Source organism: Megalops cyprinoides, chromosome 6, assembly GCF_013368585.1.
Source record: "Megalops cyprinoides isolate fMegCyp1 chromosome 6, fMegCyp1.pri, whole genome shotgun sequence".
Lineage (NCBI taxonomy): Eukaryota > Metazoa > Chordata > Actinopteri > Elopiformes > Megalopidae > Megalops > Megalops cyprinoides.
This window is the reverse complement of record NC_050588.1, coordinates 35,846,641-35,853,858: the sequence shown is the minus strand read 5'-3', so window position 1 is coordinate 35,853,858 and position 7,218 is coordinate 35,846,641.

Genomic DNA, 7,218 nt, shown 5'->3' with positions numbered 1-7,218 from the left:
TGTACAAACAAACAAAATCTGCAGCTCGCCATAAATTTAAGCAACACTCAGGGGGTTTAAAGTATGTTAAATAATCTTTAGCCATTAAAAAGTAAATAAATAGACTCATTAACACACTTCATTTTTAGCCTTCCTCATGGTATGCTATGGTCTGTTGCATGACAAAATTTAAAATGATCTCAAGCTAATGAAAAATCATCACTACATTCAAGGATGTAGAATATAGTGCACCTGAACTGTCAATGTCAATTGTTTGCCTCAAACAATTAGCTGCAAAGTTTTGTATTTTGCAAAAGGATAAATTCTACTCATTAGCTTGTGGAATGTGGAACCTTGCTTTGAAGTTGACAGTGTGTTGGATCTAGCTATCTCCAAATAAGTCATAGTGGTTGGTAAGAAAGGTAAGTTATGTAGTATTATGTATGACATAGAGTTTGCCAGCTAACCTTACTTTTAATTCATTCACGTTGTGATGATATAATCATATGATAAAAAAAAAATTGACAAAAGCTGACAATATTTCACCATTGTCACATATAGGAAATCCTATACATTTTACATTTTAATGATTCTGGTAAATTTGCTCTGGCCAAACTTACTGTGGAATAATGTTACTGTTAATACAGTATTGATTATGTTTTTATATGTCTCTTCTTAAAAGCCAATCTAAGAATAGACATTGGATATTAACACAGGCTATAAATACTGTAATGATTTACAGTTTATGGTTATATGTTTATATGGATCTGTCCCTATCAAATAGAATTTAAATATATATTTTTTAAAAAAGTCTAACCAGAGCATTACATTACAGTACATTGCATTACATTATATACATTTAGCAGATACTCTTATCCAGAATGACTTCCAGCACAAAAAAACAGAAGTGTATACATTCAAGCTGACTGAGCAAGACAGGGCTGACAACACTCCCAGACCAGTGAGTGTGAGCATAACTCTATTCAGGCCTTATGACGAGTTAATTTGTGCAACCTGACTAGACAAGGGAAGCCAAGTATACTACCATACAATACAGTCACTAGATCAATAACACAGCTGGTTTTGAACCCAAGTTGTAGGGCTCCGTCTACATTTTGAACAAATGCTTCTATTGTCTGAGCCGCCAGGGAGCAGTGCTTGCTGTTTGGTCACATTTTAATGGACACTTTGGATAACAGAGAATGTATTGAACTAAACAGGACTAAATCGCATCAACATCTGTGCAAGCAGAATAATGGGTTTTAAGAAACACCTAACTTCGTATTATCATATATTTAAGATGTTACTTGTTTATGAAACTCCATCTTCACTACATTAATCAAAGTGCAATAAAGTGCACAACTGTAGGGTTTCTGCTGAGATTACAGCTCATATTCCTCTTGCCCACAGTGTAATGTCCTAACCTATCCACAGTGCTTCCCAATTTACCTAACTCTGTACCTTACCGTTATTGTGTGGATGTTAGCATATCACTGAAAGTCTCCCCACAGCTTTGTCTTAGTGAGATAGTAAATTGGAGAACAATAGCAACTACAGGGGATATATCACAATGCTTTAAAAAATGAAGAAAAAGGTAATAAAGTCTATTAAACAATGCTTTGAAAAGACTATGAGAAGAGAAGAACTTTAGTCCACCTCACAGTTTTTCCCTGATTCATGCTCACTCATGCTGGGCACTGTTCTTATATTGACCATTTTGGAACGCTACATTTAACTCAGAAATTTTTTTATGCCCTAGAATTTCACATCACATGTCACACAATGTATAATGTATAATTAATAAGTTCCCAGTCTGTTATTACCACCAGTACAGCCGGCACATGATATTCTCAGAAATGGACCGAGTATGCATGACAGAAGGCCACAATGCATTTGACAGGTAAGTATGTAATTTGGCGGTCGAAACACATGATTATACAGCATGCTGATGTCACCCGGTGTGCCCAAGTGGCAGGTATACACCTAACTGAGACTTTCGGGCTGAAATGCAGGCTTTTCTGATGTTGTGAATTCTGAGCGTTCTGTCTGAAAAGAAGGAAAACATCTTGCATTTCATTTAGCCTATTGATACTCAATCCTCAACAGTGTTTGAAGTGATGGACAAAAAGCAAGCTTTGGAGCTCAGTAGTTACGTCTGAAACAGATCCCAAAAGTATGTTTGGAAATGTCAAGTCCATTTCTTTAGAAAATGCTAGAGGTTTCACATGAGTTATTAGCCTGTGCATTTATGCTCGTCGGCGACTAATGCATTGGTGGAGTTTATTTTACAAATTGCACATTCGCTGCCATTTCAGTAAAGAAGTGGCCTGAAAATGACTCTTAGCTTTGGCATTTGACGAAGTGATCTCCTATTACTCATCTTTAATTGGTTACCTCTATCTCCCACTATCTGACACTAAAAAAAGTTAAACTACATTTGGACTACTTGTCCAAACCTACAAAGTGACAGTAAACCGTAAACAAAGTCCACTTTTAATTACCTGAGTTTACCAAAATGCACACAGAACTGCTTTCACCTACTACCATTTGGACTTTGTGTTTTGGCCAAGAGATGGAATAAATGTAATGTAATAAATAAATATAATAAATGTAACTGATTTGTCAGGTGCCAGACCTATTCCTCAATTTTCCTCACTTTTAATAGAACAAATATTTCCTGTATGTCCAAGGATCAAATCGATATATCCTTAATGTAATTTATGTGAACAAATCACACTTAGAATGTGGCATATTACATTACAAAATGCATAACATTCTGACCTTTATAATACGAAGCATTTATGCACTAGGAGATCATAGGAAATACACCATAGGATAGACATTCAAAACAGAGAGAACATCCTGAGGATGTCATGATTCAACCTGTCTCACTGTCTTCTGGTATATAGGACCATACATTGCATATGTCTGCTCTAATCTGTTACTTTATTTGTATGTATCTCCAAGTATGAGTCTACATGCAGAACTTTGAGATGAGACACTGCTACTTCACTGCTGATTCATTTGATTGCAGCAGATCCATTAATTGTTGCACTTGTTTGCGGGGAATAAGAATTCCACGCTGAATTCATTATCGTTATTAGACCCACTACCATTGCATCTTATTCACACTTAAGAGGTCCTTACCTTTTCAGCCAGTGCTCAGAGCACATATCCAGGTGAGACACGGCAAACTGAAATTACCCTATGACTAATTTAATTCAGTACTGGGCTTTCATTAAAATGAGATGAACCGAGCTACAATTCAATGTAATTTAGTCCTACTGTAAGGTCATTTTGACTGAGTCAAAGTTGCATCAAAGCCACAGCATGGTTGCCCTTAACATTTAACATTTAGGACAAGGCATGTGCCATGTTTTACATTATATATAGCCTAATTATAAAGGTATATGACATGGGCAGTAAAGTTTATAACACGCAAATTTGTAGGGGGAACTTAACTTTTTCTTATGACCATGTTGTTCCCCCTTTATACAAAATTGAGAAACAATTTGATATTTTTCTACATGATATTTTACCTTATATTTGGCCAAACATGATGGGGGCATTTAATCTGATGGGGAACATCCCCAACTGCATACTTGCCATTAAATGCTGTCAAAATATAGAGGACTTGTGGCTGTGAGTGAATTCAGCCTTACAGAAAAGAACAACATGATTTTAAACTTTGATAGCAGCTTTATATATATACAATGTTCAAGTTTTGCCCATCCAGATGGTTCAGAAAATGTCCACACTTCATAATTTCATTAGCCTGAATGGTTTCATGGGTATTATTCAATGCTAATTACCATGCAATAGCAAACAAGCACATAATGTTGCCATAGCTCAACAACAAGTAAGCCACTTAACACAAGGATCAGTTTGCATCCATAAAAAACATCTATGAACCTCTCCTATAACACAGTCTAGTCTACAGCATCTGTACATGAAAGCACCCTCTTGCTTTACTTTTTGCCTCTGTCTTTAATCTATCTCTCTTTTACTCAGTCCTCTTTTTTGAATAAGCTTTTTCTTTCACCCTGCAAGCAACATATAAACCTGTAACGTGAAAGAAAGTTTAAAGCTACATCAATGTCAATTCTTAGTTAATTCTCCTTTCACAGTGTTTAAATCCTATTGGCCCAAATCTGATACCAGTTAAACTCTGTAATTACCTGTTACAATAGCTGATTGTTGGGAGTCATTACTCTTGGTAAGGCAAGGAATTTTCCTGTAAGGGCTACTAGGCTGCAGTGGGTGACATACACGACCTTTGCAGAAGCACGCTTCCTGCGTCACAAGCATCCTGGCGTTCACAGCTCTACCGCGTGTCGTTCGAAGCACGAAAGGGCAACCGCACGGGATAATTAAAACAGCACACATGACTGCTGTTTATTATACTGCTTCGCCTCTAATTATGACAGGCTGCATGCACCTGGTAATTACAGTTCTTATTGGATTTGCTACACTTAGGGATTTGTAGTTAAAATTGCATTTTACAGCCCTCTTGCTGCCTGAGATTGTGTAGCTATTTGTTGAGTTGCGTTGCGTCGCGGGGTGTTACTCTGCTGACAGCGTTGCACTTGCTTGTCTGTCATTTGTATTCTTCTCTTCTTAATAATGACACTAATGGTGCATTTTATTTGAATGACTCTTTTCTTGGACTCGAGGTGCTTAACATGTCTTCGCAGGAGGCCCCTGAAACTGCCAATCTGTCATCTGTCATCAAAAAACAGCTAATTTCATCTCAGTCATCCATCAGCCATCACCCTATGCCTCACTTCTCTCCTTCCAGCTTCTTGCTCTCACAGAAACATGGATTGCACAAGACAATACTACTGCCCTGCCACCTTTATGCCACTTCGCCATATACCCTGTCCTTCTGGTCCGGGTGGTGGTAGAGGGCTGCTTATGTCCTCTGACTGGGACTTCTTCATCCTTTTTCTACTCTATTCCTTTGAATATCAGCCTACAACTGTCTCAACTACCCAACTGCTCTGTCTATTATTGTTCCCTACAGCCAAACAGGTCCCAAACAGGAAGATTTCTGGGTTAGTTGGATGTCCTCCTGAGCTCCTTCCCAGAGACTGGAACCCCACTGATTCTTCTCAGAGAGAGACCAGAGAACTCTCAGAACTCTGGCTTCCTGCCTCTGTCCCACTTCTCTGACCTCAACCTTCATCAGTCATCCTACACAAAAAGCAGGTAACCAGGTAGACCTTATTTTTTCCTCAGGAGCTGCACCACCTCCAGTCTCACAGTCACCCCCCCCCCCCCACCCCCGCCGCTTCTCCACATCTTTCTAACTACTATTGTATTTCTTTCACTCATACCCCTTCCACTAAACGGCGTGACCTAAGTCCTCCTCCACAGTCACCTACCACCATAACCTTCACCATAATTTCTCTCCCTTGGCCCTTTCTTGCATTTTCTCGTTTCTTTGCTCCCAGCTATCGAATCATTTTCGTTTAGGTCAGTTGACTCGGCAGCATGCTCCCTCCTGTCCGCAGCCTACATGACCATCTTTCCCCTGTCCATCCGTGTCTGACACACTCTGTACCAACAGAGCAAAACTATAGGCAGTAGGAAGAAAGTGGATGAACTCCAACAACCCTGCAAACCTTGCAAACCTTTCCGCCCACCAGGCTCTTCTCTCTGTCTTTTCATCTGCTGTCTCATCTACTAAGGTGCGTTATTATCATAGCAAATTTCAGGAGTCACACTCTAACCTTCGCAAACTGCTCTTTCGCTGTCCCTTCCTCCGTCTTCCCTCAGAAGAGGAATTTTCATTAAACTTCAATGGGAAAGTTGCTGCCATTTGCTACTCAGTGCAACTTCACTATCCCATGATCCAGCCACTCAGCCACTGGCCTACTGAAGTCCACCCCTGGCCTAGTATCATTCTTTTAGCCTTCAACACAGTGAGGGCTGCAATTCATTTGCGTTGATGCTAGGTGACAAGAAAAGCTCCCAATAAATAAAAGTGCAAAAAGTCAGATCATTGACTTATAAATGTGAATATGAAGTCAGGATACTGTCATTTTGATTAACTACAATAGCATGAAGCTTTCTTCCACCCAGCCTAGCATCATTTTACAGCCTTCAACAGTGAACATCATGTCCTTCTGTCTACCCTTGTGGTAAAGGGCTCACCTTACTTCTCCGGGCATTCCCACCAGGTGTCCTGGAGAGAGAGGAACCTTATCAAACCCTCACAGACCTTCCCCAGAGGCCCCCCAGGGCTCTGTACCCGGCACCATTCTCACTGCACGGAAGATCACTCAGCTCCATTATTTCTTCACATAGTTTATCATAACACAGATGACACTCGGCTGGTTCCTTAACCCCATCTGACATTCAGGTCTTGTCAGGAATGAAACAATCTTACTATGAGATTCCCGCAATGGTCTGGAAAGTGGAGTCACTGGCCATCTTACGTTACAGACCTCTTAAGACTGCACCTTGTCTCCGCTACCCAAGCATACTTCACCTTCCCTTATTTGTGTGGCTTTACTGTAGGGTATGTTCTAGTCTTACTGTAGGTTAGCACAGTAAGTTACCATAGCATTGCATAAACAGGTGATGCGTGTTCATATGTGGTCAATAGTGTCCTGTGAGTACTGTCTTTCATGCAACTTTATGAGATACACATTGTTCCCTTTCCTTGTATGTTGCTCAGCTTAAGAGGATCTGTAAAATGGCAACGTAACGTAAATGTAAAATAGGGCATTCATGTAACACAAGCACAATAGGAAACTGGCAGATGCATAGAGCAGATTGGTTGCAGAAAACCCATCTATACATAGAGGTAATGCTAAAAGCTTTGTGGGAGCACTGAATCACCCACTTAGTAATAATAACGAATACAGTACAACAGCACTATTTTAACTGGAAATATCCACTACGAATGGACAAAGAATGGATCCATAAAGAATCAATTTCTCAAAAACATATCTAATGTGATTTGTGTGATTTCCAATGCAGTTGGAATATATGGATATAATGGATGTATACACTAAGCAAATGACATCTGTAGCTCCATGATACAAGTGGATGACTGACATTGCAATGAAGGTTTGGTTGCATTTGTACTAAAATATGCAATATGGCAAACAGTCTTTATTCCATTTTTATCTCTGTGGTTGGGGTTAAAGCATTAAGATTTGGGCTGCCCAGTGAGGCAGCACTTAGCTAGATCAATGGAGCAGTATACACCTTTCCAACACACCCTCACCA